We start from the raw sequence: 22,125 nt of genomic DNA on the forward strand, positions 1-22,125 counted from the left end.
GTTCTTCAATCTCCCAGCACTATTGCACCCACAGTGCAATGGACTCGTATTTATCAGGAGTGAACTGCTGCCAGCAGTGGAAAGGTTTGTGGTTTTAATGAGTGCACTTCAATGTAGCCCATCGTGTATTCACTCTCCAGAGTGGTGAACGTTTTCTTCCCTTCTCTAGAAAAATTGTTTAAGGTCAAAACAAAACACTTTGTGCCAAATCTGCTTTCCTGTATTACAGTTTACAGTAAATAAATTTTGAAAAAGCAGATATTTTAAATTTAAATCCCTGAAGATTGTGATGAAGTTGAAATGGTAGTTATAATTTTTCTTTTCACTTAAAAATTCTTTTTCAAAGACAACACATTTTAACAGATTAAAAAAAAAAATAAAATGGAAATAGCCACCTCTGAAAGGTGGGTTTTTTAAAAAACTAAACTATCCTGCTAATAATAACAAGACATTGACAAATGGTGGAGTTTATTCATACCTCTATTACTTTAAAGAACATGGGGTTTTCCTCCATTTTTGTTCTAAAATCAGTCCAAAAACTGACCCATGAAAACTTTCTAATTGTTGAATCATTCTGTTTAATTAACAGGACACACTGTTGCTACAATTAGTGGCAAATCTGTCCAGGGGACTTCAAAATGTTTTTAACTGTGTGTGCTTAACAGATTATTCAGTTTGTTGTAGCTTTGTTAAACTTGAAAACAATTCTTAAAAATGAATGTGATACCATTGGGAGGGACCTGGACAAACTTGAGGATCACAAAATATCCTGAGCTGGAAGGGACTCACAAGGACCACTGATTCCAGCTTTTAAGTGAGTGTCCCCTATGGGGATCAAACCACAACCTTGGCACTATTAGCACCATGCTCCATTCAACTGAGCTCACCTCAGGGGAAGCTCGAGGTTCAACAAGGCCAAGTGCAAGGTGCTGCACCGGGGTTGGGACAGCCCCTGGTGTCCACACGGGCTGGGGGATGAAGGGCTTAAGGCCAGCCCTGCCCAGAGGGAGTTGGGGGGGCTGGTGGATGAGGGACTGGACATGACCTGGCCATGTGCACTCACAGCACAGAAACACAGCTCTGTCCTGGGCTGCATCCAAAGGAGCGTGGGCAGCAGGGCCAGGGAGGAGATTCTGCCCCTCTGCTCCATCCTCATGAGACCCCACCTGGAGCATGCATCCAGCCTTCTGGGATCCAGCATTAGAAGAATGTGGACCTATCTGAACAAATCCAGAGGTCACAAAAATAATCAAAGGAGTGCCTCTCCTCTGAGGACAGGGTAAGAGAATAAGGACTTCCTAGCCTGGAGAACAGAAGGCTCCAGGAAGACTTTATTATGGCTTTTCAGTAATTAAAAAATCTTTAGCAAGGTCTGTTGAAATAGGACAGGGGATAATAGTCTTAAATTAAAAGAGGGTAGATTCAGACAAAAAAAAAAGTGAAACTGATTTTTGACTGTGAGTGTGATTAAACACTGGAAAATGTTGTCCAAAGAGATGATGGATGATCCACCCCTACAAACTTTCATGGTCTGGTTGAATGGGGTTCTGAGCAGCCTGATCTGGTTGAAAATGTCCCTGCTTATTTCGGGGAGATAGGATTAGGAGACCCTGAAATGTTTCTTTCAACCCAAATTATCCTATGATTCCACAAATAGCAGCTCTTGGACAAATTAAAACATTGCTATGTTAGGCAAAACTCAGGCTGTTATTTTAATTTTATTTACAATAAATCTATTTTAAATATATCTAAATCTATTTTTAATAGAGAGATATACTTTCTCTACAGTTTTTCTGAATTCAAGATAGAAGGAAATTTGGTGAGAAAATCTCTTTTCTCAGAGAAGATGTTGAAGTTTTGTATGCTGAAGTTTTGTTCAGGTACTGCTTCAGACTATACTGTACACTTCAGAAAGTGTGAAACAGCCATTTCTGTTAAGTCCATGATCCCATATGCTCTCATTATTTCTACAACCAAACAGCGTCCTATACTTTCAAGGATGCCTGCATTAATTCTCAGTGCAGAAGCAGGACCACATTTTCTCCTTCACTCCACATCCTGATTCATATTCCATTGAAATTAAACAAAGATGTCATTGGCTTCAGTGAGCTTTGGACAAGTCTTCAAAGGCATTTTAAACATAGGAATCCTATATATACCAATTGGTTTACTGCATAAAAAACTGTACCTACTTAACTTGCAGAACTAAAGACATACATATGTTGCAGAAAAGCAGCCTAGGAGAAAAGAAAATCACAATTTTACAATGTTTGCTAGAGAAATATCAAGCACATGCAGAGAAGAAAGAGGATCCATTTGTTTAGGGTCTGCCTTAGGGCTTAGAAACAAAAATTCAAGACTGCAATACTGGAGTCTTCCTATGTGATCGCAAACTAGTCTACCCACTTCTGTCCTTCTGTAGGCAAGAACAGTACTTCTGTATTTACAAACCAAATGGATTAGTATTTTTAAAAACTGTGGCATGTTCTAATGTTGTGCTACAAGAAGCACTTAGGGTGGGGCCCAAACATAGGCAAAGAAGGTCTCTACTTACATCAGTCAGCTGGTACCTACCTACACCATCTTCTGGTACCAAAAAATCACAGTCCCACCATCTGCATTGCCCATGCCAAAGCTCTGGAAGCCTTGTGTGGTTCTATCTTCAGGGATCAGGAAACAGCTGTGGTGAGGAAAAGGGGATCTCCCCATCTCCTCTGAGAAGGAATAGGGCTGGCACCAGCTGTGAGACCTAACTCCAGTTCTCATCTGTCCCTGGTCTTGGTCCTGAACATTCATTGCTGCTCTGAGACAAGAGTATCACAGAGTTTCCTTAGCCAGGACAGGCCCTCTTCTGTGGGGTGATAAACTGGAAGTCCCACAAGTTTAGGGAGAAATTAAATGTAGAAGAACACTCTACCCACTAGGCAATAATAAAAAAATGTACACCTAAATGGCTGTATATATGCCAGCACTATATCTACTTTGAAAAAAAATTTGCTATGGCTGAATGCAGTATAATGGGTGTGAGTTAAATGCATTCAAAAGATACCTGCCTCATTAAGCTTCCCAGAGAATTCAGTCACAGGGACATTTGGGTTGCCTATAAATAGTTCACTAATAGCTATAGGCATGAAGTGAAAGACAAATTGCACACTTCAGACAACAGAGGGGCAAATCCTACCACAGTCTTATACACCCCAGTAGCATCACTCCAGAAAACTTGAGGTTTCTCTTCTCCACTGTGATTAGAGAGTCTTAAAAGTTTATTTTCATCTTCTGTTTAATGAATAGTCAGAGTTAATTTAGTCTTAAAACTTACATTTTCATTCCACTCTCAGTGTACAAGTTGTTCAAACATGTATCTCCTTGTAACATCTTTACAGTGAATTATCTAAATCTCTAGCTACTGTAATTTTTTGTGTTAAAATATTTAATGATAATTTTATAGAAGTATTCATAAATTGTATTGTATACATTAATGCTGGATTCTTAATTTCAACCATTTTTGTTTTGGCATATGTTGACAACATATTGATGTTTGCGCTAATTACAACAACCTAGCCTGATGAGATTTTCACAAATGCGCATGGAGCATTAATCAGGATTTACCAGAAAACAATGACTCACTAAAGGAAAGAATCAGCCAAGTGTACAGCATGTCCAGACAATAGAGATTGCCCAAGTTGTTTTCTTTCAATGCCAGTGTAATCAAAATTGGTTTATTTCTCATTTGGTCAATATCAACATAATTTAATAGCCTTGAAATGCGCCGGCAAAGAACTACATCACTCTCCAGAGAAGCACTGGACAAGGAACTCAACAAAAAAAGTGAATATCTAAAATAAATAATTCCAAATAATTTGAGAAAGACCTCAAGTACGATCTTATTTTTCCCATGTTTTCATTTTTTTTTTTTATGGCAATTCTGACATGTATCAGGCTGGCTTTTTTTTTTTTTTTTCCATGTAAATATGAAGAGCTCACTATCTTTTACATATGAGTCAACATTTCTGGGTATGGAACTGTCTTTGATGTACTTGTTGATGGCCAAACTTCTGTCTTTAAGTCTTCAAGTCTGACTCCATTCCTCCATGAAGACCCAGTAGCCCTGGTGGAAGTCTCCTGTGCTGTTGATGCTCCCCCTGCTGACAACGTCCAATCAGGAAAATGAATTGCCAGGGTTTCAGGGAACAATGGGAAGAACAAACCACTTGGATGGGGTTAATACAAGTAATATAAACAGTAGAAGAAATCACAGAGAGAAGAAGATGGGAAAAATCAGAAACAAAGGAAGAACCAAATTTTCTTTGGGCAAAAGATACAAAATCACCGAATCACCTACATGCTCCAAGCAATCTGCCAACATGAGTTTTCTAATCAGCAGAGTGGGAAAGCTGCAAAATCTGTGATGGGTTTGAAAGAATTTACAAGAAAAGCAAGAATTTCTTTGCAGCAGGCAAACTCACATGGGATATGGGACATCAGGATTACAGGCTACATAAGCACCAGGCAGATAAATGACGAAGAGGATGACACCTCCCTTTGTCTGCTATCATTAGTTCAAAGGATTGCTAAAGAAGTCCAGTAGTATTGATGTATTTCTAAAGGATCAGGCTTTCATTTTCCATGATCTTTCAAAATCTCAAGAAATTATACATTACCACTTCTCCAATGGCATTCCACCCACACCAAAGAAACAGCGCATTTGACCTCCATGGCTGTTTTTGTCATGGCATAATCCTCAACTGCAGGGATGCTTTGTGCTCCTGTCTCAAACACTGAGTAATTCATTTGCCTCCCAACAGAGAACTGCATCTGTATGACAGATAAAGCCTGGTGTTGTTGCAATAAAATTGTCAACAGAGAGTGCAACACAATGTTTACTCCAATTAAGCAAATCTACCCTGGAGATTTGGGTCTTATTCCCATCTTTGACATGAAGGACTGTGGGCAAGTAAGCACCCGAAATTGTTCACAGCTGATCACTGTTCTTTTCTCATTTGATGGGAAAAATCAAAGGCAGGATTTGTCAAGTACTTAATAATTATTTTGGGGGGTAAATGATACCTGATTTCTCTCCACTGACAGTAAAGTAAATGTAAACCCTCCTAATTCAGATGCAGACATTCATTTCTGTTGTGCTTTTAGCTGTAGGATCTGAATTTCAGAGGTGAACACTCCCAAACACAACTGAAGCCACTCTCAAACACAACCAAATCCAAAGCCTCTATATTGGCCAGGCACAAGGCAGCAGCATTCCATTATCCCAAGGATTCTGAGGGCAAGTGTTATTACTATAGAAGTGCAGGAAAAGACTCAACTTAGTTGACAGTGTGGGTATTGGTAATTTTGTCATAAATGTTAAGGATGAACAGAATCGTCGCTGCCTGTAAAATCAACATATTTTACTTTGCATGTGATGCACTGGTGCATTTTTATCAACAGCATGCCTATGTTCTGCAAGTAGTGTGATGCAGGACACCAAATGCCTGCATTTGGCAAATGAATCCCTTTCAACAAAGTTATCTACCTTGATTTTGCTTTTTCATAACTACTGATAGTTATTGTTGCCTTTTTTTTTTTTTTCATGTATAGCTAGCTGTATTAGCTGCTGCTGAAAACTTTACAGGAGGAAATATTCTCAGTGAATGTTTATGTACATCATGAGAAGAGGTGAGTTTTTATGAAGCTTCTTTAAAAATGGTTAAAATATAAGAGCTCTCACCAAAACAGCACTGGTCCAGCCACAAGAGTAGTCAGTTCAGACCTAGAAGATCCTTTTTCAATGCCTTGCTCTGAAACAGGGCAGGAGAGAACAGTAATTTGAAGCTGAGCCCTTCACATTCCAGCTAAATGCCCAAAAATTTCCTGCCAGCCCTAATCTAGAGAGGAAAGAGACGAAGAGAGAGCACATTAACGATATGTGGTTGCAATGAACAGTTTTATATATAGCAGTAAAACTGTGAGAGTCTTAGCTTAGGCATTCTTGACACAAACAGTCTAGTTTTGCAAAATATGACTTTAAGAAAAGGGAGAAAATATGGAGCTGTGCTGTTTTTACAGACCATTCCACAAATTTAGCCTTAAAAACCTTTGGTGAAAAAAGGTAAAATCTGTCTTTTGCTGTCACAATACTCTGCTACCATCAATGAATTTTGTTTAGAATAATATGGCCTTAATGCCCCCATCTCCTGTAGAATTGCTCAGACTGGTAGTTGATTAGAGTGGAGAGAGGTGCCAGTATTATCTGTGTTAGTGCTCCAGAGGTCATCCTACACTAACAAGACCGCCCCAGTCAGGGATGACAGAATCCAGCTGTTGTGCCTTCAGCTGAATGAGAAGAATCCACTTAATGCCAGAGATGCATCTCAAAAGATTAACTATTCTAACTAGTTAATTTCCACCTCTGAAAAAGTGTCTGGCTCATCATTATTGTCCTCTTTTTAGCAGAGGCCTATGGTATACATGAAACCATTTACCTTTTTAACCTCCTGAACTGTAAGGCACCAAATACACATCATTTTAAATGGATAAAACAAAGTTTAAACTTCACTGATATCTGATTAGAGGCGAGCTCATGTAACAGGGGGTATCATTCCATTTCAAAGAAATATGCATATGCACATTTTAGACTTTTAAGCAGTGTACTAGATGTGCCACGCTCCCTGTGTTTAACAGCACTGAGTCCTGATCTGAATGACAAGAGGAACACAACACAAAACACGCTTGCAGTCATTATACAGCACTGCTACAATATACTCTGAAAAATCTAAAATCCTTAGGTAGAGGCTTAATATTTTTAAAATACTTTAATAAAAACCTAGTGCTAAATATCTTAGTTAGATTTTTTTTTTTTTTTTTTTTTTTTTTTTTTATAGCACTCTCTTGGTAGCCTGAAACTTCTTCCTGACTGGCACTTTCTCATATGCTATTTCATGGGTATTTTTTGTTTTGCTCTTTAAGGGGACTCAAGTCAGCGCGGCTCTTGCTTCCAAGCTGCTCACGTGCTCGCATGTCAGCATCCGTGGGAATGTCATCTTGGCTCCGGGGCTACAGATTTATTGCTTGGCCACCAGAGGGTACCAGAGTTTTCTAATGAAGGAAAAAACAGTCCTGAGGTCAAAGCATACCTATTGTTTCCTTCCATTTCCCACCGAAGCTGATTGCTCTGGGCTGTTTTTTGGGAAGGTGGTGGGAGTTTTTTGGTTCTTGAATCCTACATTAGACAGGACTCATCTCCAGTTTTCTTTCATTCAAGTGATCTTGCCCAACAGAAAAGACATTTAAAACTCGTTTTATAGTTGAGTATGGTTTAACATGCAGAGGTTTTCTTGACATTAGAGTTCTTCAGAAGTTTCAACACACTTGGACTCTTTCAAGTACTTGGCTTCTAGAGTGCTGAAAATGAGAAGATATTTTCCACACTCAAAAGAGAATTCCATCATAACCGAACCTGAGAATAAGAGAAAGGCCTCTGTTTTTCAGTACACATTACCATTTGTAGATTCACAGAAGTTCTATTCCAGAAATAGATTCTATTTCTTTTTATCAGCATTTTGATTCTTCTGATAAAGCTGATGCTTAAAATACCAACCCAGCATAAATTCCCCGCTTTATTGCCTGGTGATTACAGCATTAGAGTGAATGCAAAAACACAGATATGCATTCCCTTCAGCTCAATGCTGAAGTGGAATAAGCACATTGAAGACAGTGGAAATTTCACAGGAAGGTTTTTCCAAAGTTCTGAGGGTTTTCCTTGTTTTTTACATTAAAAATACAAATCTTGCCTACATAATTTCCCCAAAACTTGCTTCAGTGGCTGGAGATGGAGCGAAACTATGACAACGCAAGAACCCAGGAAGTGAAATTTGAGCAAATCAGATGTGATTTCATCTTCAGTTATTTGGAGATTTTAGTGACATGAGGGACCATGCCATCTTGTAGCCTGACTTCTTACATAACAGAAACCATGGAACTTCACCCTGTAATTCCTGTACTGTGTCCAATAAAAATATGGTTGAATTACAGCATAGTGTTTAGAAAGGCATCTGGTCTTGATTTTAGGAGTCTGGGTAAAATGTTTGCTCCTGATGCTCAGGTCATTCTAAAATGAGATGGGCACCTAATTCACTTAGACTTTTAATATTTTAGTTCTCTCTTTGAAAAATGCCTTCCATGATTAGTATGGAGCCATACCAATATACAACTAACTTATTGCCTAATGTTGTTTACAATGATTTTTGTAGAGAAGGAAAACAACATGGACCTACTAAGATCTTACTGCTTCTTTAGCTATTGTAAGGATCTTCACCTCTCATTTATCCTTTCCAAATGCAATTTTTATTAGAAGATATTAATAACAATTCCTTGCAGTGTAATACGAAAAATAAAAGAAGTCAGAGTCAGAAAAACAGTAAAATAGATCCTTAACGTTTATATATTAAAAATAATGATAAAAAAACCAGATTAATAGAAGACTCTAAGCTTTGCCACTGTGGTACTGATACTCTGGAAAACCTGAATACCAAAGCTCTTCTGCTATGTACCAAGCCAGGCAATTTTGAGAACAGTATCTACATCCTCAATGAGAAACTCATACGCTGTGATTTCTCTTTCTTTATGCAGTTTCTAATGATGCTTCTGCAGAAAATTCTCAAAGCACTTTCCAGAGCTGTAGTTGACCATGCATATGGGATCAACAAACAATATCCATGAAAACAGTACCTGAAAACTGAGGCTGGGAAAGCACAAAGTGATATGTGAAAAGATCTAATACCCTTTCTTATCTGCATCATCCAGTTGGAGGATTTCACGTTGAGAAGCACATGTGCTACACAGTAATCTTTAAATTCTGCTCAGGTAGGGGAAAACCTATCCTTCTTCTTACCATCCTGTCAGGGCAGTCATGAAGGTACTGTCATTATCAAGTGCTCTTGTCTGTAGGTACAAAGAACAGGATAGAAGATGAGAGGCACTGCAATCATCTTAAACATTCAACTTGCACTTAGTCAAAAGTGCAATAGAAGAACACGTCTTAAACAACAAAAATGTGTAGCAACATACACTTGAAAGAAAAAAAAAATAAAATAGGTTAAGTCTTTTTTTCCATTCCTGCTGTAGCTGCAGTTGAGTAGAGGTCACTGCTGGTGGGCTAACAGCAGCATCGTGGGAGGAATGGCATCTGCTTGCAGGGATATCAGCTGGGGTGTGCTGCCACTTACTGCCTGCACCTAACCCTCATCTTCCAGATATTATCTCAAGGTGCCACTGAAGACTTTGAACTAAGAGAGGTCAAATGTAACATTTCTAGTGGAGCACACAGGCCTCACAGAAGGATAGCAGATACACCTGTGTAGAGTCAGGGAGGTAGCAATGCCCAAAACACTGTCAGATTATTTGTTTGCTGAGTCAGAAGTCTCAACCAGTTTGTGCTTTAATTCTCCATCTATGATTGCCCACATCTAGGATATTCAGTTATGAGAATAACCATGCCAAAGTGGGAGAGATCCTTACAGCAAGCAGTAATAAGAGACTTTATTTTCTTACTTAGTTAGAAAGGCATGAAAAGAAATTTAAAAATGGTTGTAGAGGAGAGATGCAGAGGAAACACAAATGAGATTGAAATAGAAATTTTCAATATGTAAAATAAATTACTAAAATATTCCTTCTCAGAAACAAATATATTTATCTATCCTAACTATGCTTCAAAGTGAGATAAGAACTGAACTGTTTTTCATTGGTTTTGAGGATATAGCCAGTTATTTTCATGGAGAATTGCTATGTCACCTTTTAATCAGAAGAAATAATACATCACAGAACAGGCAACGTTTGTTGTTTATTTCCTTAAGACCAGTAAGAATGCAACATGATAAATTGTAAAATTAGACAGCTTAAAATGTTAGCTCAATAAAAGACATCAGGTATTGTTTATGGATTGCAGTGAGGTTTTGCTATTTTTTTTTTTAATTGTTCCTGCATTACTTGTGGGCATGTGACATAATTTATGCTGTTATGTTGTCAGGCTTCTGATCATGGGAAGGACTATTTGTTTAGACTGTGTAGCTCTTCACTTTAATTCACTCTGGCTCCAGTGTGACATGTTAAAACTACTATCAGTGCAAAATCCAAATTTCCCAGAAAGACTTAAAAGAGCACCCTCAGTGAACTGAAATTATCTCCTCTTAAAGCTAATTACCTTAGTATACTTAAGAAAGTAGCACTATAGGAAATCTGTTTCTTTAGACTTTCTTCTATTTCTTTAAATGCCTCAGGTCAGCATGAATAATTATTGTTTGCTTTTATTGCTATTTTTTTCATTATTCATCTACATGCCTCTGAAAGGACATAAAACTAAAATAATCCAACAAATTAAGAGTAATTTTTTAAGGCACACATTCATTATTAAAAAACAAACAGAAAATATTTTCACCTTTCAGTTTATTTTATTAGAAAGAAAGTACTGTGAGGTTTCTATTTAATAGGAAGCTTTAAAGCATTAATGAGTCTCACAGGGCAGTTATTGCAAGTAAATATGGAATGTGTCCAAAATTAAATACATTCTACAATTATCTGTTACCTAAGGGGTGGATGTAGGAGAAATATGCATCAAAGGCTGCTTGCTGATGAAAACAACACATGATTCTGCATTCTATGTCACCTTCTTTCAAAGCACTCCACCTCACACCATGAGCAGCGTAACAACTTTCCAGGTCCACAAGAGTGGATTTGGAGCAGTTTCTTTATTTTATCTGACCCAAACATAACTTTGGCAATGGTTTTAAAGCCCCATATCCCCAGGATTTTATGACCTCACAGGAGTTGCCTTTTATAAGGGCCAGCCTGGGAGACAAATCAGGAAGCTGTCATACTCCAAAGCCTTCAGTGTGTACTGGGACATAAGGGGCTGGCTGAGGTGAGAAGGGTTTGAGAGAGACTTCAACACAGCTCACTCTCACCTATATCCCACTTCCATTCCTATTTATACCAATTTTATACCAATTAGGCACTCCTTTCTTATTCTTATTATTGAGTTTTTTCCCTGTTAGTGCTTTATGATTCAGCTCATCCTTTGTGCAACTCAGTCATGAATATATGGACTCCCCTACACCTATTCAGACTGGAGCTGTGTTCACCCCTCTCTAGATATGTATTATTGAGACACTGCCAAATGCACTTTGTCTCAAACACCTTGTACTGATTTCACTTTTTATTAAATGTAACAAACCATTGAGACATGAAAATAAATAAGGAATTATACAGAAAAGTTAATTTATTTGAAATAAATGATAGATCAGTATTCCTACACCTCTTCTAATCCTGGATTATCTACATGGAAAATAACCATTACTCTTTTTCATTGCCTATTTAGAACAAGCTCATAAAGAATAATGAAATTTTTTTAAAGCAAGTTTTTAGATATTATCTTCTGTTTTATTGTCAAGGAAATAAGGAAAAACACCACCACAATAAATAAAAAATCAAAGCACCTTCTGCAAGCAACCATAATTGCTCACATATCTGCTTGTTCATCACCCCAGTATCCCTTGTCAGGCTCTTTGGACAAAGATTAATTTTTGGCCCAAAAGCAGCAAAATGAAACCTCTAAATATCATGATAATTTTAGTAATCCTCCCAGTAATATTACCCCTTATCCTAGACTTTGCTTATGTAGTCTTCCCTTTTTCTACACAAAGCCATTGATCATATTGTAAGGAGCTTATCATGTTGAATCTCCCTCCCCTAGATTAGCTAGTTTAGGAACACTTTCCTTTTAAAAATCAGTATTGAATTTCTGGAAGAAAGAGGAAAAAAATTTGATTTTAAATCTACAGCAGAAAGTCTGCTGTGGAATAAGACAGGTAGAAGAAAAGGGATTTTTAATTCTATGTTATTTTTCAGAAGTAAGCTAAAGATCAGCAAAGAGTTGTGAATCTCTTGTTATTTTAGCCCTTTCTACATAGGATGTTTTACATAATCAAAAAATCTCTTAGGGAAAAACTCCTCATGAACTCATGGCTACAAAGTCATCTTGCAAAAGGGAATAACACTGCTAATTGCACAGGAAAATAATTCCCCTTATCAGTATCCCCTTTTGGTTCTATTCTTGTCTTTTTGGTTTAGGGATGAGAATGACACTTCCTAATAAGCTGCATTTAGAATGCTTCTCAGTAGCATGATAATGGAGAAATTGATTGATTTTCTGTGCCTTCCATAATGAAGGCTACTTAGTTTTTATCTTTATGCAACAATGATAATGATAATCATTTTCTTTAAAGCCTTGTGGCAATCCCTCCATTTTATCCAATAGCATATAATGATGAGCTTAGCAGATCATGAAATATTTTCTTTTCAGATGGATAACAGTCTGAACAGAAATCAGAATCAGAAAAGTAACTTACATGAATGAGAATCAAAACAATTTGAACCATAAGAAAAGTTTAGGAAACAAGAAAATTTAGACAATTTGTTGAAAGGCATAGTCCAGAAGTGGACTATTTAGTTTTACAAGCTAAAATGCTCCCTGCTGCAGACAAGTCTAAAATCTAGTGTGTAACCAGTGCACATTAATGTTTCCAGGAACCAGTTTGGGGTTTGGGGTTTTGGTTTGGGTTGCATTAGGATTTTTTGCTATTTTGTATTTATTAGCTAAATCCTGAGCTCTTGTAAAAAAAAAAAATTTAAAAATCCTGCAGCAAAAGCAGATTTCTTACCATAAAAAAGCAACTTTAAAAAGCTTGACTAAGGTAGACTAGGGAGTAGGGCAAGTTAGTGATTTAAATACAGTTTGGGTTTAGCAGTTTAATTTTTTATCCTTTTTTTTATTTTGTGGGTACACACATAAGCATTCTACATGTACATATTTAAGCAACATAGCATGTGTTCTAGTGATTAACATAAAGGTAAGCTCAACATGTAATAGTGTAAAACTGAACTGGGATATTAACTCACTAACTGTTATCGGAAATTAGAATCCAGTGGAGTTCTGTGTACTAGTGCTGAGGTTAAAGACATGAGGAATCAAATATATACAGACATACAAATTTCCAACAGGACTCTGAAGGTTTATTCCTTTTTCTTTCTTTTTAAACAAAATCTGAAGTATCCTGCATGTATTTTGGGGTCTTTTGAGAATGCTTTCCCAAGTATTTAGACACCATGGTGGTATCTTTTTTCAAACCAAAAAAGAGCAAAGAGCAGATGGAACTTCAAACCTGAAGTAAAGCAGCAGCAAGAGATAGCTGATGACATCTGAAAATGACAGGACTGCTGATTGTCATCAAGCAAGTTGCCTACATTTTAAAGAAGTCAGAAAACCTGTTCATTCTTTAATTTTGGGGGGTTTGTGATTTATTAAAATGTGGTGGTTTGCATATTTTGATATCCTGATTTTCCTCTAGCTTGGACATGCATGCGCTAAAGACCTTAGTAACTTTGCAAAAGACCTTTACACACAATTCTATCAGTGCTAGTCCACAAAAATGCTGGTGTCATGCTTTGAAGTAATGAATTCATGTCTGACTTTGTGATTCTAAAGGTCCTTAGATGGGAGTGAAAAAATAACAGAGACATTCTGGGGTAATCTTTGGTTAATCTTTGACTGACCTCTTGGAGAATGACTGGATTTCTACTGTGTGGACATTTGTGGTTGGAGCTGAAGGAGGGGCAGACTTCCAGAAATGGGAAAGTCTGAGAACAGCTGGAATATGGTTCCACAGATGCTGTGACAGTATCCAGAAATATCTGTGGTATGACAGAAATGGTGGAGGAGTCAGGAGATTATATTATGCACATTTATTACAGCTCTTTTTTTCTGCACCTCACCTTAATTTCTTCATGAAACAGAGCCTGGGGATCCATTGTTTAACAGTATTTCAAAAAAATAAAATACAGGATTAAACCTCAAGTTTACCATAAACAAAAGTCTGAAAAAAGATCTTGCAGTCAACACAGGAAACATTTAAAATATAAAGTTAGTAAGTCTTATTTAAAATAACTTTAATTAGAACATTCTGGAGACTAGATTTACTAGTGTCAGTTCTTCAAAATGTTGTACTGATGTTCAATTATTTAAATTTAAATGCATAGTTGAGCACAACAAATACATTCCCCTATGCTTAATTGACATCATTTTGTCCAATCAATTCAGGTTTCTCGTTCTCCAGTCTCATGGGCAATCACAGCATGTGTCATCTGGTTCCCTCCAAGCTTGGAAAAAACCCAGCAGCTTCTCAGCCCTTTACAAATCCTTCTGATCCCATTCAACAAGGAAGTGCTGAGACCACCAAAGCCAGCAGTATTTCATGGCGCAGCTAATAGCTGTGTCAGTGACCAGTGAGAGCAAACCTTTGTAGCCCCAGCAATATCAGTGCTGCCAGTGATACCAGATACCTCTTTAAGCCTTGCTCCTGGTACAGTGATGGGTGAGAAAGGCCAACTGATTGCTCTGTCCACCTATATTTGTAAGCATGCTGTCCTTACTGTAATTAACTCACATGCCCACAATAATGAGGTTTCTCCTGCTGTCCTTTACTGAGGTCTCTAATAACCTTTTACACCATGTTCTGCAATATTTCTATCCAACTTCTGTGTGCTTTTCAGCCAGCTTGAGCTACACTGTCCTGCACTGCAGCACTATAGAAACTCAGAATTTCTACTCTACATCTGAAATTCTCATTCTATACTTTTTCTTTCTCAGGGTTGAACAAATTCAGGATAAAGCCTGTGAATTACAGGATCAATCTCAGTTCATTAGCCTTACCTTCTCCTCAATTTTTACTGCATTTTCATTAGCTCACTTAAGCTGATGATTTAACAATTATTAAAATTCCACAGAAGCTGTGTTGACAATCATTGAAATCTTCATTGATTATGAAAGAATAGACCAACATTTCGGTCTATTCAGACTATTCAGTCAGATTTGGAGGTTTCTGCTAAAATGGAGAAGCTTTACTTTTGGCTGGGTCCTTCCTCTAAGCTTGTGTCAAATTTATATTTGATCTTTGACACTGGGATGTTATTCTGAGGTTATTTAGTTATTTCTAATGCCTATAAAAATCTAATGATTTACAGAACTTCTGTTCTATTAGTGGAAAAAAAGTTAATTACCCATTCAAAGAAAAAGAAAAAATAAAAAATAAAAGGTGTGATGCTGAAGTGTGTAAATACCACATCTTGATGGAAATTTACTTTGGTAGGTGTTATGCAAACCTCCCAACAAGTCAATTGTGTTGCTATAAGACACTGCCCAAGTTCTCATTAAGAGATTTGGCCTTGGTCTCTAAGGTCAGGTCCCAAGAGGCTATTTGATTCCAGATGCAGGCATAGTCTAACCTGCAGCTACTCACTACTTATACCCCTTTCCAGGGAAAGAAATCTGACTTCAGAATTTTCAGCATTTAAAAAAGAATCTATCCATGAATACCCATGAAGAGGGGGATGGGTGTGATGCACTGTATCAGGAACAGTGCCTTTGTTAAGGAAACAGCTTTATACCCGGGCAATCCTTATGTCTGCTGACATCATTGTCCAAACGCGAGTCACATGCTATCATACAGCTGACCAAGCCAAGATTTTGGAAAACTCTAGAGTACAGAAGTGAGCTGAGAGATATCAAGGTGCTGAGACCCAAGGAAATGGTTGGAAATGGTTTGGAAGAGGCAGCTGTGTAGTACAGGCTTTGAACATGAACAGTTAAATGCCCAAGTAAAAGAGATTAAAGACAACACATAAACAACCAGCTTGAAAACAGGGAAATTATTTTTGTTATGTTCTTCCAGCAGAACCTAGTGTGCCTCTAGTGCAGACTCTGCAAACTTGCACTTCTGGCACATTTTTCCCGAGTCACTAGGCTATACAACTTCACTTGTGGAACTATTCCTGGTTAATCCTATGCTATGACACAGCCACTCCTTGATGTCTGGAAACGAAAGAACATTTCCATGAGCTGCAGATGCCAAAACAAGAGGTTGCTTTAAGGAAAGGGTTCCTTTAAAAATGGATGAGCACACTCTTGGCTTAGATTAAGCCTACTAGAAGTAGGCAGAGGATTTTCCTAAATCTTACAGACAACTTTTATCCCTGGCCATTTATCCTCTGAAGACACCTTGTTGAAAGTTCAGCCTTGCCCTTCTAAAAGCATTACTGGTTTGGTCCTCTACGACTGAGCTCTGTAAGGCACAAGTCCCACAAAAGCATAAAGATTTTGGGCAGGTTGAGAAAGAGAAGGACTATGAGTCAGGTTGGGTATCCATAGGAATGCACTACATTTTTCATTGGAAAAAAATTAATAAATCCTGCATTAGAGGGTTTCTGCTTCTCTGAAGCAGGAAGTGTAGCAGTGCTGCTCTGTCTTGTGAACATAAGTGTCCTGCCTTACACTCAGATGCTGGTGGTCGGCTGGACCATGTCCTGTTTTCAGAATCTGGCCAAGTGTAAATATTTCCTGGAATTTTTGTTATGGTTTTAAAACAAAGGTCAGCATAAGAGAACAGACTACGTATCAGTCCTTTTTCCTTCAGAATTAAAGCTCCTTTGTGAGATTGCAAGAACCTGACTGCGTAGGATTTACTTTCCCTATCTTCAAAGCATGGCCATTTGGCACATAGGAATGGCTCTGTGAGTTCTCCAGCTGACTAATCTCAAAGAAACTCTGTTAACTTACTCAAGGCCTGTGACTGACCAAACCACAACAAACTGTGCCCCACATACCTTATGAAAGAGATGCTGTAATAAAGGAGAGACAAATGATATTTTGTTATCTGTAAGCATCAACAGAAGACTCTTCATTGATACCGGAGATTTCAGTCACCATTATACCAGCAGCTGGAACTAACTCCTCTCAGAATGCTGATCTCAAATTGCAACTGCATCGAAACAAACACTGGAAATCAGGAAGAGACTGTTAGGGAAATTACCTCCCCTTACCTGCCAGCTGTATAAGAGCACATGTTGTACCTGCACCATCTGTGGATACAGCTTCACTGTAATTTAAAGTGTAAAAGCCATCATATTTTTCTGTCAGGATTCAGGACTCCCTAGTGTACACTAATATGTAAAACACTTTGTTGGTATAAGGTCCAATTGCATGTGCACATATGTCAGCCTTTACTGAGGCTCACTAAGTCATTGTCAGGCAGATGTTGTTTTGCCAGGTGTGCTTTTGTAGAACTGACATCTGGATAACTTTCCCAGAGAGCATTTTTAAAGTGGAGATGGGCAAAGTCAAAAGGTTTAGAGGTTCAATTAAATAAGCATCTAAAAATCTGGATGATTATCTGAACCCAATCAAGATCTCCAAAATAAGGGTATAAGCCTTATTGAATATCCAAATATTATATTATTTCCCTGCCATGATGACTATTTTAAACTTGTAGGTTATTTGAAGTCAGATTTTTGCAAACTACAAAGTTTTGTTTAAGTCTTGCATAAGGCTTCAGGTCAGTTTTATTTTAGCCAAATGGTTTTCCTAGTCTGTAGTTTAAAGCCTGGTGAACCATATTACATTCCATTTAACCTAGGTGGAAAATTTCCCATTATTTTGAATAAAAAAAGGGAAGCCTTAAGCTATGCATCTTACAAAATATATCTAATGCAAAAAGCAGAAACTCTGTATAGGAATAAGGCTTTAACTTGCCCATATGTTTTGATGGGAGAAATGGGATATTCCTACCAATACCAGTGGTTCAAAAGTCATTTTTTCGTTTCTTTGTGAAAGCGCATTACATTTGTAATTTGGGAGAATTCAATAAAATGCCTCTGTTTTCTGCTGTAGAAAACTAACTAAATTAAAATGAGAAGTATTTGATAGACTTGGACAATTTGGAAGGTTGGATGCTTTTTGCTGCAGAAATATTTTGGTGTTGGTGTTACCCCAAACAAAATAAACATAATTCTTGTTATTGTCATTTTAAAGTTCTTGACAGGCAATAATAAAAGTTTTACCTAAAGACTGGATTTGAGGGAATAATTAGTAATAGCTAATTAATTATATAGGCATGGCTTAATTAAATAGGTATGGCTTATTTCTTTATCTAAAAAATATTCCTCCAGAGGAAGAAAAAATTGGTGATGGAATTTTCTATCAAGGCTAATAGAAAATTCTTTTCAACTCAATGAAATTCCTCAAAGTAATTCTCTCCACTAATTCATTATTTATAATTCTGTGATGGTAATGTCAGATGATACTGCTTTATTCAGTTATTCAGTAACTTGTTTTTCTTGTAAGAAAGGTTTGTCTGACAGAAGACATGTTTGTTAAAAATATGTGAGAATTTTTCAGAAAAATATTCTAATTCAAAGAATTACTTATTGTGATATGTTACCAAATGCTTCCAGAATATTTTTGTAGAATGGAAGTAATAAAACTGGAACCATTGACAATGAATCAATTGGCTTGCTTGGGACATGAAAAATACAATTCTTTCCACTGATATAAAGAGCCATTACAAGAAAACAACCTGGAAACAATATAAATGTGCAAATAGGAATTCCACAGTTTTCTGTACTTTTGACTACATTCATACCTTTACGGTAGGGCATAAAGACACATTGTAGAAGAACTTTTATTTTGCGACACAAGTTCTCAAAGTTCTCAGTGCTACCACCTTTCAGATTATGTAGAGATCACCAAGAACTCTGTAGACTCTACTCATTTGACAGATATACTATACTATATATTTCATTATTCTGTACATTAATGATGAAAAAATGTGAAATATGATGGAATCACAGAATCATTAAGGCTGGAAAAGACCTCCAGGATCATTGTGTCCAACCTCTGACTGATCACCACCCTGTTAAATACACCATGGCACTAAGTGTAATTTTTAGTCATTTTTTGAATACTTCCAGGAATGATGCCTCTACCATCTCCCTGGAAAGTTTGTTCCAATGCTTAACAACCCTTTCCATGAAGAAATTCTACTTGATGTCCAACCTGAACCTCTTCTGGTGCATCTTGAGGCTATATCCTCTCATCCTGTCACTTGTCACCTGGGAGAAGAATCCAACACCCACCTCACTACAGCCTGCTGTCAGGTGAGTGTAGAGAGTGATAAGGCTCCTCTGAGTCTCCTTTTCTCAGAACTAAACAATCCCAGCTCCCTCACCAGGTTCACTGCCCTTCTCTGGACTCACTGCAGCACCTCAATGTCCTTCTTGCAGTGAGGGGCCCAGAACAGGACGCAGGATTCAAGGTGTGGCCTCTCCAGTGGCACACACTGGCTCATGTTCTCCTGCTGATAGTCAGCACCCTCAAGTCCTCTTCCATTGGGAAACCTTCCAGCTACTGTGCAGTCCTCCATGGGGTTGTTGTGACAGAATAGATGAGGTTAAATCAGAAAAGACTGAAGGACTGGTAGAACAGGCATTCAAATGCCAAGAACCACCTTGTTTTCAGATGAGGATATATGTTAAAAAGCAAGTAAGGTACCATGTTGTCTTGAGATATATCAGAGATGAGTCCTATTGGTCAGTCTTTATCTAGCAAGGTGTTTTTTAGGGGTTCTGTTTGCACATTAATTGACTTACATTTATTCATGTATTGTTTATCATAAGGGCAGACTTCTGTTAAGCAGCCTAGGTAGATCTCCTCAAGCTTTTTAAAGGAGATTACTATTAATGCCTCATGCAGGAGGTTAACAGAAATTCCTTTCCCCTCTCCTGAATGTCACACTTCTGGTCATTCTGCCAGGACTCCAATTCCTCTCTTGCAGAATTTCTGTGAAATGAAGACGATAAGGAGGTGAAGAGGAGGTTTCAGCAGCTGGTACACAAACATCTAATGACAGCTCTGCAGCCAATAAATACCCTGAATAAATAAAAACATATAAGATTTTTTTATACAGCAAGCTAAAGTGCTTTAAGATAGCTTAATTACAATAAACCTATGATAAAAAAAAATTGTAGTAGATCATTTTCTCAGTCATGATCTTATTAGTTCTGATTTATTAAAACTTCCTCTTCTCCAGAATAATTTCTGAATCCTGTGATGCAAAGGCTTGTCTGTAGAGAAGTCTATCCTGAAACTTCAGGTTTAGTTCTCTTTCATTAACAACATTTTCATCACACAAAAGTAAGTCTATTCATAGGATAAAATAAATATTTTTTTAAAAAAATATATATGCTTATATCTGTATATATATATCTGTATATATATATATATAAAAAAAAACATAGTTGTTATGATAGGTGCAGGACTGACAATTATAGGAAAAAAAAATGCTTGTATTCTACTGAAAAAAAGCACCAATTGTATTTACTTCCTTTACAAAATAAAATATTGTTTGTTCTTTTCAGAGTTGGCCTTATTTTTACATGAAGTGAACTTTAAGATAAGACTTTATTTTCAAACATAAAAGGATTTTCTTTATCTCACTTCCTGACACTCTGCTTTAGCTGTTTTTTCTTTAAAATAATCATTTGACCTTTTAAATTGCTAGAACTGGAGATAAAACATCACAGAGCCTTTGGAGATGACAGACAACTGATCAAATAATTTTCAGTTGCTCTATCTGTATCTTAATGTAGTGGGTTGCAAAATCTAGCCACATTTGAACAGCATCAATCTGGTCTTCTGTCATTTATGTACAGAACATTTTCACAGAAATCCTTGGTAAAACTGACCTCTAAAAGAGTATATTTTTCCAGATTGTTGTGAGAAAAAAACCAAACAAAACAGAGGAACTTATCTCATTACATTGGAAATTAGCTCAACCACGAATCAGTGTGCACCTGCTAAAATAATTGTCTCTTTCTGGTATTTTCCATATAATGCTTTCTCACTGTGCTATGCCTTGTAGGTAAATTAGCTATCTTTTAAGTAGACCTGATGGCAATTAAACTTGATGAATAATTGCTGTGATTCCAAGGTATTATTCTTTTCTTCTTTCAACCTTGTTATTTATATGAATTTTCAGCCCAAGCATAATTTTGTGAAATGTAGAGAAATCTGAAGACAGCCAGAAGATGTTTAAGAAGGCAAAATAGGTCATAGATAGCTTTTTAAAAAGTTGAATAAAAATTAATTGACGTCCAGGAAGATCAGACAGAACAGCTCCATCTCCTCTTTTACCAGACCTGGAGCTGAGTCTCTGTCATGCAGTGATAAATTTGATTAGATATGCTGGTAGCATGGCCAAGATGATTCAGGTCTTCTTCTTGTGACAGATCCCTATGATTTATGCTACACAAAATTTTTGTCCAGATTAATTTCATTAAAAAACGCAGCCCTACAGTTTAATCATGCCAGATATGTGCAATGTGTGTTAAAAAGCACTGCAAAAAAGAGCATGGACCACTAGAGGTCTGAGCATGAAGTCAGATGTGTGTTATTGTCTATCGACACAACCTCCAAAGAAGTTTAAAGGAAACACCTTGAGACTTGTGTGGATTTTTATTAACCCTGCACTGTGAATTGATGGGGTGCTGGGGAAAAACAAACATAGGCAGAGAAAACATGAGGCCTGCCCTGCACAAGAGCTCTTTATTGACAGTTTATGACATAGGCTTGGAGTGGCCCAATATTGTTCCTATGACCTTTGCCTCCCAAAACTTACAGGCGTTTTGAGACTTTGTTCACCCCGTGAGGGCCTGCTGGCCTTGTCATTGCAACTTTCTTCTCAGTGTTGTTCTGAGGATTAATCCTGAGCACTGGAGACAATTACAAGTGTTTTTTGCCATCCCTTGACCTAAATTTCTGCCTGCTTCACTTTCCTAATCGACACACAGACCTAGTTCAGGGTTGTGACAAATTCCACGGGACAGATTAGTAACAGGGCCTACAGTTAACAAAACTGAGCTCACACCCAAATTCCATGCCCATATTAGCCCAAATTCAAGATGTTGAAGGTTGCAAGGTTGCAAGACAGGAAAGGACACATGCAGCCTTTACTTTTTTTTTGGTCTTCCCCACGTGTAAGGAAAAGCATTGCAAGAAATAAAGCTGTCTTGAATCCATTTGATTTTTTGTCCTATCTTAGCAAGCCTACAGATACATGTCTTTTGGTAAAGAAAAAAATTAGTGCAGTTGGGTTTGTTACCTTTATGAGTATTAAATTTTAGGTTAGGAAAGGTATCTCCCTTGATCCCAGTATACCTTTCTGTATTATGCTCTGTTATTTTGTTTGT

At 37.4% G+C, this 22,125-nt stretch overlaps 3 long non-coding RNA genes across 6 annotated transcripts in view; 1 reads left to right on the forward strand and 2 right to left on the reverse strand.

The window, feature by feature from the left end:
* The window catches only part of LOC111927919 (uncharacterized), a 29,492-nt gene extending 9,679 nt beyond the window's left edge, over positions 1–19,813 (forward strand). For both annotated transcript variants that reach the window (XR_015286847.1, XR_015286846.1), the window contains exons 3-6: positions 5,596–5,673; positions 8,626–8,859; positions 18,850–19,035; positions 19,713–19,813. This is a non-coding gene — a long non-coding RNA (uncharacterized LOC111927919). The remainder of the gene's footprint in view (positions 1–5,595; positions 5,674–8,625; positions 8,860–18,849; positions 19,036–19,712) is intronic.
* LOC111927918 (uncharacterized) overlaps positions 1–22,125 on the reverse strand; it is a 65,221-nt gene that overhangs the window by 26,345 nt on the left and 16,751 nt on the right. The window lies entirely within an intron of this gene.
* Positions 3,276–7,814, reverse strand: LOC111927920 (uncharacterized). The gene is made up of 3 exons (XR_002863831.2): positions 7,131–7,814; positions 5,726–5,795; positions 3,276–4,815 (listed from the first exon to the last, which is right to left on the reverse strand). It is a non-coding gene; the product is annotated as an uncharacterized LOC111927920 (long non-coding RNA).

Source organism: Cyanistes caeruleus, chromosome 5, assembly GCF_971803275.1.
Source record: "Cyanistes caeruleus chromosome 5, bCyaCae1.hap1.1, whole genome shotgun sequence".
Taxonomy (NCBI): domain Eukaryota; kingdom Metazoa; phylum Chordata; class Aves; order Passeriformes; family Paridae; genus Cyanistes; species Cyanistes caeruleus.